This window comes from Phyllobates terribilis, unplaced genomic scaffold, assembly GCF_046119375.1.
Source record: "Phyllobates terribilis strain yellow unplaced genomic scaffold, ASM4611937v1 Scaffold_20__1_contigs__length_20440879, whole genome shotgun sequence".
Classification (NCBI taxonomy): domain Eukaryota; kingdom Metazoa; phylum Chordata; class Amphibia; order Anura; family Dendrobatidae; genus Phyllobates; species Phyllobates terribilis.
The window spans coordinates 17,645,588-17,652,977 of NW_027362780.1; positions in this window are offsets into that span (position 1 = coordinate 17,645,588).

Sequence of the window (7,390 nt, forward strand, 5' to 3'; positions counted from 1 at the left end):
ATTTATGTTGTTTTGACCTATCCTTTATTAAATTGTATTTATGTTGTTTTATCCTATGCTTTAGTAAATTGTATTTCTGTGGTTTTATCCTATGCTTTATTAAATTGTATTTATGTTGTTTTAAACTATGCTTTATTAAATTGTATTTATGTTGTTTTGTCCTATGCTTTATTAAATTGTATTTATGTTATTTTAACCTATGCTTTATTAAATTTTAATTTATGTTGTTTTATCCTATGCTTTATTAAATTGTATTTATGTTGTTTTATCCTTTGCTTTATTAAATTGTATTTATGTTGTTTTATCCTATGCTTTATTAAATTGTATTTATGTTGTTTTATCCTATGCTTTATTAAATTTTATTTATGTTGTTTTATCCTATGCTTTATTAAATTGTATTTATGTAGTTTTATCCTATGCTTTCTTAAATTGTATTTATGTTGTTTTAACCTATGCTTTATTAAATTATATTCATGTTGTTTTATCTTATGCTTTACTAAATTATATTCATGTTGTTTTATCTTATGCTTTATTAAATTGTATTTATGTTGTTTTAACATATGCTTTATTAAATTGTATTTATGTTGTTTTGTCCTATGCTTTATTAAATTGTATTTATGTTTTTTATCCTATGTTTCATTAAATTGTATTTATGTTGTTTTATCTTATGCTTTATTAAATTGTATTTATGTTGTTTTAACATATGCTTTATTAAATTGTATTTATGTTGTTTTGTCCTATGCTTTATTAAATTGTATTTATGTTGTTTATCCTATGTTTCATTAAATTGTATTTATGTTGTTTTATCCTATGATTTATTAAATTGTATTTATGTTGTTTTGTCCTATTCTTTATTAAATTGTATTTATGTTGTTTTATCCTATGCTTTATTAAATTGTATTTCTGTGGTTTTATACTGTGCTTTATTAAATTGTATTCATGTTGTTTTAAACTATGCTTTATTAAATTTTATTTATGTTGTTTTGTCCTATGCTTTATTAAATTGTATTTATGTTGTTTTAACCTATGCTTTATTAAATTTTATTTATGTTGTTTTATCCTATGCTTTATTAAATTGTATTTATGTTGTTTTATCCTATGCTTTATTAAATTATATTTATGTTGTTTTATCCTATGCTTTATTAAATTGTATTTATGTTGTTTTATCCTATGCTTTATTAAATTGTATTTATGTTGTTTTATCCTATGCTTTATTAAATTTTATTTATGTTGTTTTATCCTATGCTTTATTAAATTGTATTTATGTTGTTTTATCCTATGCTTTATTAAATTGTATTTATGTTGTTTTAACCTATGCTTTATTAAATTGTATTTATGTTGTTTTATCCTATACTTTATTAAATTGTATGTATTTTGTTTTATCCTATGCTTTATTAAATTTTATTTATGTTGTTTTAACCTATGCTTTATTAAATTGTTTTTATGTTGTTTTATCCTATGCTTTATTAACTTTTATTTATGTTGTTTTAACCTATGCTTTATTAAATTGTATTTATGTTGTTTTGTCCTATGCTTTATTAAATTGTATTTATGTTGTTTTATCCTATGCTTTATTAAATTGTATTTATGTTATTTTGACCTATGCTTTACTAAATTGTATTTATGTTGTTGTATCCTATGCTTTATTAAATTGTATTTATGTTGTTTTATCCTGTGCTTTATTAAATTGTATTTATGTGGTTTTATCCTATGCTTTTTTAAATTGTATTTATGTTGCTTTAACATATGCTTTATTAAATTGTATTTATGTTGTTTTGTCCTATGCTTTATTAAATTGTATTTATGTTGTTTTATCCTATGCTTTATTAAATTGTATTTATGTTGTTTTAACCTATGCTTTATTAAATTGTATTTATGTTGTTTTATCCTATGCTTTATTAAATTATATTTATGTTATTTTGACCTATGCTTTACTAAATTGTATTTATGTTGTTGTATCCTATGCTTTATTAAATTGTATTTATGTTGTTTTATCCTGTGCTTTATTAAATTGTATTTATGTGGTTTTATCCTATGCTTTTTTAAATTGTATTTATGTTGCTTTAACATATGCTTTATTAAATTGTATTTATGTTGTTTTGTCCTATGCTTTATTAAATTGTATTTATGTTGTTTTATCCTATGCTTTATTAAATTGTATTTATGTTGTTTTAACCTATGCTTTATTAAATTGTATTTATGTTGTTTTATCCTATGCTTTATTAAATTGAATTTATGTTGTTTTATCCTATGCTTTATTATATTGTATTTAATTTGTTTTATCCTATGCTTTATTAAATTGTATTTATGTAGTTTTAGCCTATGCTTTATTAAATTGTATTTATGTTATTTTGACCTATGCTTTACTAAATTGTATTTATGTTGTTGTATCCTATGCTTTATTAAATTGTATTTATGTTGTTTTATCCTATGCTCTATTAAATTGTATTTATGTTGTTTTATCCTATGCTTTATTAAATTGTATTTATGTTGTTTTATCCTATGCTTTATAAATTGTATTTATGTTGTTTTTTTCCTATGCTTTATTAAATTGTATTTATGTTATTTTAACCTATGCTTTATTAAATTTTAATTTATGTTGTTTTATCCTATGCTTTATTAAATTGTATTTATGTTGTTTTATCCTATGCTCTATTAAATTGTATTTATGTTGTTTTATCCTATGCTTTATTAAATTGTATTTATGTTGTTTTATCCTATGCTTTATTAAATTGTATTTATGTTGTTTTATCCTATGCTATATTAAATTGTATTTATGTTGTTCTATCCTATGCTTTATTAAATTGTATTTATGTTGTTTTAACCTATGCTTTATTAAATTTTATTTATGTTGCTTTAACATATGCTTTATTAAATTGTATTTATGTTGTTTTAACCTATGCTTTATTAAATTGTATTTATGTTGTTTTATCCTATGCTTTATTAACTTGTATTTATGTTGTTTTAACCTATGCTTTATTAAATTGTATTTATTTTGTTTTGTCCTATGCTTTATTAAATTGTATTTATGTTGTTTTAACCTATGCTTTATTAAATTGTATTTATGTTGTTTTATCCTATGCTTTATTAAATTGTATTCATGTTGTTTTATCCTATGCTTTATTAAATTGTATTTATGTTGTTTTATCCTATGCTTTATTAACTTGTATTTATGTTGTTTTAACCTATGGTTTATTGAATTGTATTTATGTTGTTTTAACCTATGCTTTATTCAATTATATTTAAGTAGTTTTATCCTATGCTTTCTTAAATTGTATTTATGTTGTTTTAACCTATGCTTTATTAAATTATATTCATGTTGTTTTATCTTATGCTTTACTAAATTATATTCATGTTGTTTTATCTTATGCTTTATTAAATTGTATTTATGTTGTTTTAACATATGATTTATTAAATTGTATGTATGTTGTTTTGTCCTATGCTTTATTAAATTGTATTTATGTTGTTTTATCCTATGCTTTATTAAATTCTATTTCTGTGGTTTTATACTGTGCTTTATTAAATTGTATTCATGTTGTTTTAAACTATGCTTTATTAAATTTTATTTATGTTGTTTTGTCCTATGCTTTATTAAATTGTATTTATGTTGTTTTAACCTATGCTTTATTAAATTTTATTTATGTTGTTTTATCCTATGCTTTATTAAATTGTATTTTTGTTGTTTTATCCTATGCTTTATTAAATTATATTTATGTTGTTTTAACCTATGCTTTATTAAATTGTATTTATGTTGTTTTGTCCTATGCTTTATTAAATTGTATTTATGTTGTTTTAACCTATGCTTTACTAAATTGTATTTATGTTGTTGTATCCTATGCTTTATTAAATTATATTCATGTTGTTTTATCTTATGCTTTATTAAATTGTATTTATGTTGTTTTATCCTATGCTTTATTAAATTGTATTTATGTTGTTTTATCCTATGCTTTATTAAATTGTATTCATGTTGTTTTATCCTATGCTTTATTAAATTGTATTTATGTTGTTTTATCCTATGCTTTATTAACTTGTATTTATGTTGTTTTAACCTATGGTTTATTGAATTGTATTTATGTTGTTTTAACCTATGCTTTATTCAATTATATTTAAGTAGTTTTATCCTATGCTTTCTTAAATTGTATTTATGTTGTTTTAACCTATGCTTTATTAAATTATATTCATGTTGTTTTATCTTATGCTTTACTAAATTATATTGTATATTGTAATATCCTATGCTTTATTAAATTGTATTTATGTTGTTTTAACCTATGCTTTATTAAATTGTATTTATGTTGCTTTAACATATGCTTTATTAAATTGTATTTATGTTGTTTTGTCCTATGCTTTATTAAATTGTATTTATGTTGTTTTATCCTATGCTTTAGTAAATTGTATTTCTGTGGTTTTATCCTATGCTTTATTAAATTGTATTTATGTTGTTTTAAACTATGCTTTATTAAATTGTATTTATGTTGTTTTGACCTATCCTTTATTAAATTGTATTTATGTTGTTTTATCCTATGCTTTAGTAAATTGTATTTCTGTGGTTTTATCCTATGCTTTATTAAATTGTATTTATGTTGTTTTAAACTATGCTTTATTAAATTGTATTTATGTTGTTTTGTCCTATGCTTTATTAAATTGTATTTATGTTATTTTAACCTATGCTTTATTAAATTTTAATTTATGTTGTTTTATCCTATGCTTTATTAAATTGTATTTATGTTGTTTTATCCTTTGCTTTATTAAATTGTATTTATGTTGTTTTATCCTATGCTTTATTAAATTGTATTTATGTTGTTTTATCCTATGCTTTATTAAATTTTATTTATGTTGTTTTATCCTATGCTTTATTAAATTGTATTTATGTAGTTTTATCCTATGCTTTCTTAAATTGTATTTATGTTGTTTTAACCTATGCTTTATTAAATTATATTCATGTTGTTTTATCTTATGCTTTACTAAATTATATTCATGTTGTTTTATCTTATGCTTTATTAAATTGTATTTATGTTGTTTTAACATATGCTTTATTAAATTGTATTTATGTTGTTTTGTCCTATGCTTTATTAAATTGTATTTATGTTTTTTATCCTATGTTTCATTAAATTGTATTTATGTTGTTTTATCTTATGCTTTATTAAATTGTATTTATGTTGTTTTAACATATGCTTTATTAAATTGTATTTATGTTGTTTTGTCCTATGCTTTATTAAATTGTATTTATGTTGTTTATCCTATGTTTCATTAAATTGTATTTATGTTGTTTTATCCTATGATTTATTAAATTGTATTTATGTTGTTTTGTCCTATTCTTTATTAAATTGTATTTATGTTGTTTTATCCTATGCTTTATTAAATTGTATTTCTGTGGTTTTATACTGTGCTTTATTAAATTGTATTCATGTTGTTTTAAACTATGCTTTATTAAATTTTATTTATGTTGTTTTGTCCTATGCTTTATTAAATTGTATTTATGTTGTTTTAACCTATGCTTTATTAAATTTTATTTATGTTGTTTTATCCTATGCTTTATTAAATTGTATTTATGTTGTTTTATCCTATGCTTTATTAAATTGTATTTATGTTGTTTTAACCTATGCTTTATTAAATTGTATTTATGTTGTTTTATCCTATACTTTATTAAATTGTATGTATTTTGTTTTATCCTATGCTTTATTAAATTTTATTTATGTTGTTTTAACCTATGCTTTATTAAATTGTTTTTATGTTGTTTTATCCTATGCTTTATTAACTTTTATTTATGTTGTTTTAACCTATGCTTTATTAAATTGTATTTATGTTGTTTTGTCCTATGCTTTATTAAATTGTATTTATGTTGTTTTATCCTATGCTTTATTAAATTGTATTTATGTTATTTTGACCTATGCTTTACTAAATTGTATTTATGTTGTTGTATCCTATGCTTTATTAAATTGTATTTATGTTGTTTTATCCTGTGCTTTATTAAATTGTATTTATGTGGTTTTATCCTATGCTTTTTTAAATTGTATTTATGTTGCTTTAACATATGCTTTTTTAAATTGTATTTATGTTGTTTTAACCTATGCTTTATTAAATTGTATTTATGTTGTTTTATCCTATGCTTTATTAAATTGAATTTATGTTGTTTTATCCTATGCTTTATTATATTGTATTTAATTTGTTTTATCCTATGCTTTATTAAATTGTATTTATGTAGTTTTAGCCTATGCTTTATTAAATTGTATTTATGTTATTTTGACCTATGCTTTACTAAATTGTATTTATGTTGTTGTATCCTATGCTTTATTAAATTGTATTTATGTTGTTTTATCCTATGCTCTATTAAATTGTATTTATGTTGTTTTATCCTATGCTTTATTAAATTGTATTTATGTTGTTTTATCCTATGCTTTATTAAATTGTATTTATGTTGTTTTATCCTATGGTTTATTAAATTGTATTTATGTTGTTCTATCCTATGCTTTATTAAATTGTATTTATGTTGTTTTAACCTATGCTTTATTAAATTGTATTTATGTTGCTTTAACATATGCTTTATTAAATTGTATTTATGTTGTTTTTTTCCTATGCTTTTTTAAATTGTATTTATGTTGCTTTAACATATGCTTTATTAAATTGTATTTATGTTGTTTTGTCCTATGCTTTATTAAATTGTATTTATATTGTTTTATCCTATGCTTTATTAAATTGTATTTCTGTGGTTTTATACTGTGCTTTATTAAATTGTATTCATGTTGTTTTAACCTATGCTTTATTAAATTGTATTTATGTTGTTTTATACTATGCTTTATTAAATTGTATTCATGTTGTTTTATCCTATGCTTTATTAAATTGTATTTCTGTGGTTTTATACTGTGCTTTATTAAATTGTATTCATGTTGTTTTAAACTATGCTTTATTAAATTTTATTTATGTTGTTTTGTCCTATGCTTTATTAAATTGTATTTATGTTGTTTTAACCTATGCTTTATTAAATTTTATTTATGTTGTTTTATCCTATGCTTTATTAAATTGTATTTATGTTGTTTTATCCTATGCTTTATTAAATTGTATTTATGTTGTTTTATCCTATGCTTTATTAAATTGTATTTATGTTGTTTTATCCTATGCTTTATTAAATTGTATTTATGTTGTTTTATCCTATGCTTTATTAAATTGTATTTATGTTGTTTTATCCTATGCTTTATTAAATTGTATTTATGTTGTTTAATCCTATGCTTTATTAAATTGTATTTATGTTGTTTTATCCTATGCTTTATTAAATTGTATTTATGTTGTTTTATCCTATGCTTTATTAAATTGTATTTATGTTGTTTTATCCTATGCTTTATAAATTGTATTTATGTTGTTTTATCCTATGCTCTATTAAATTGTATTTATGTTG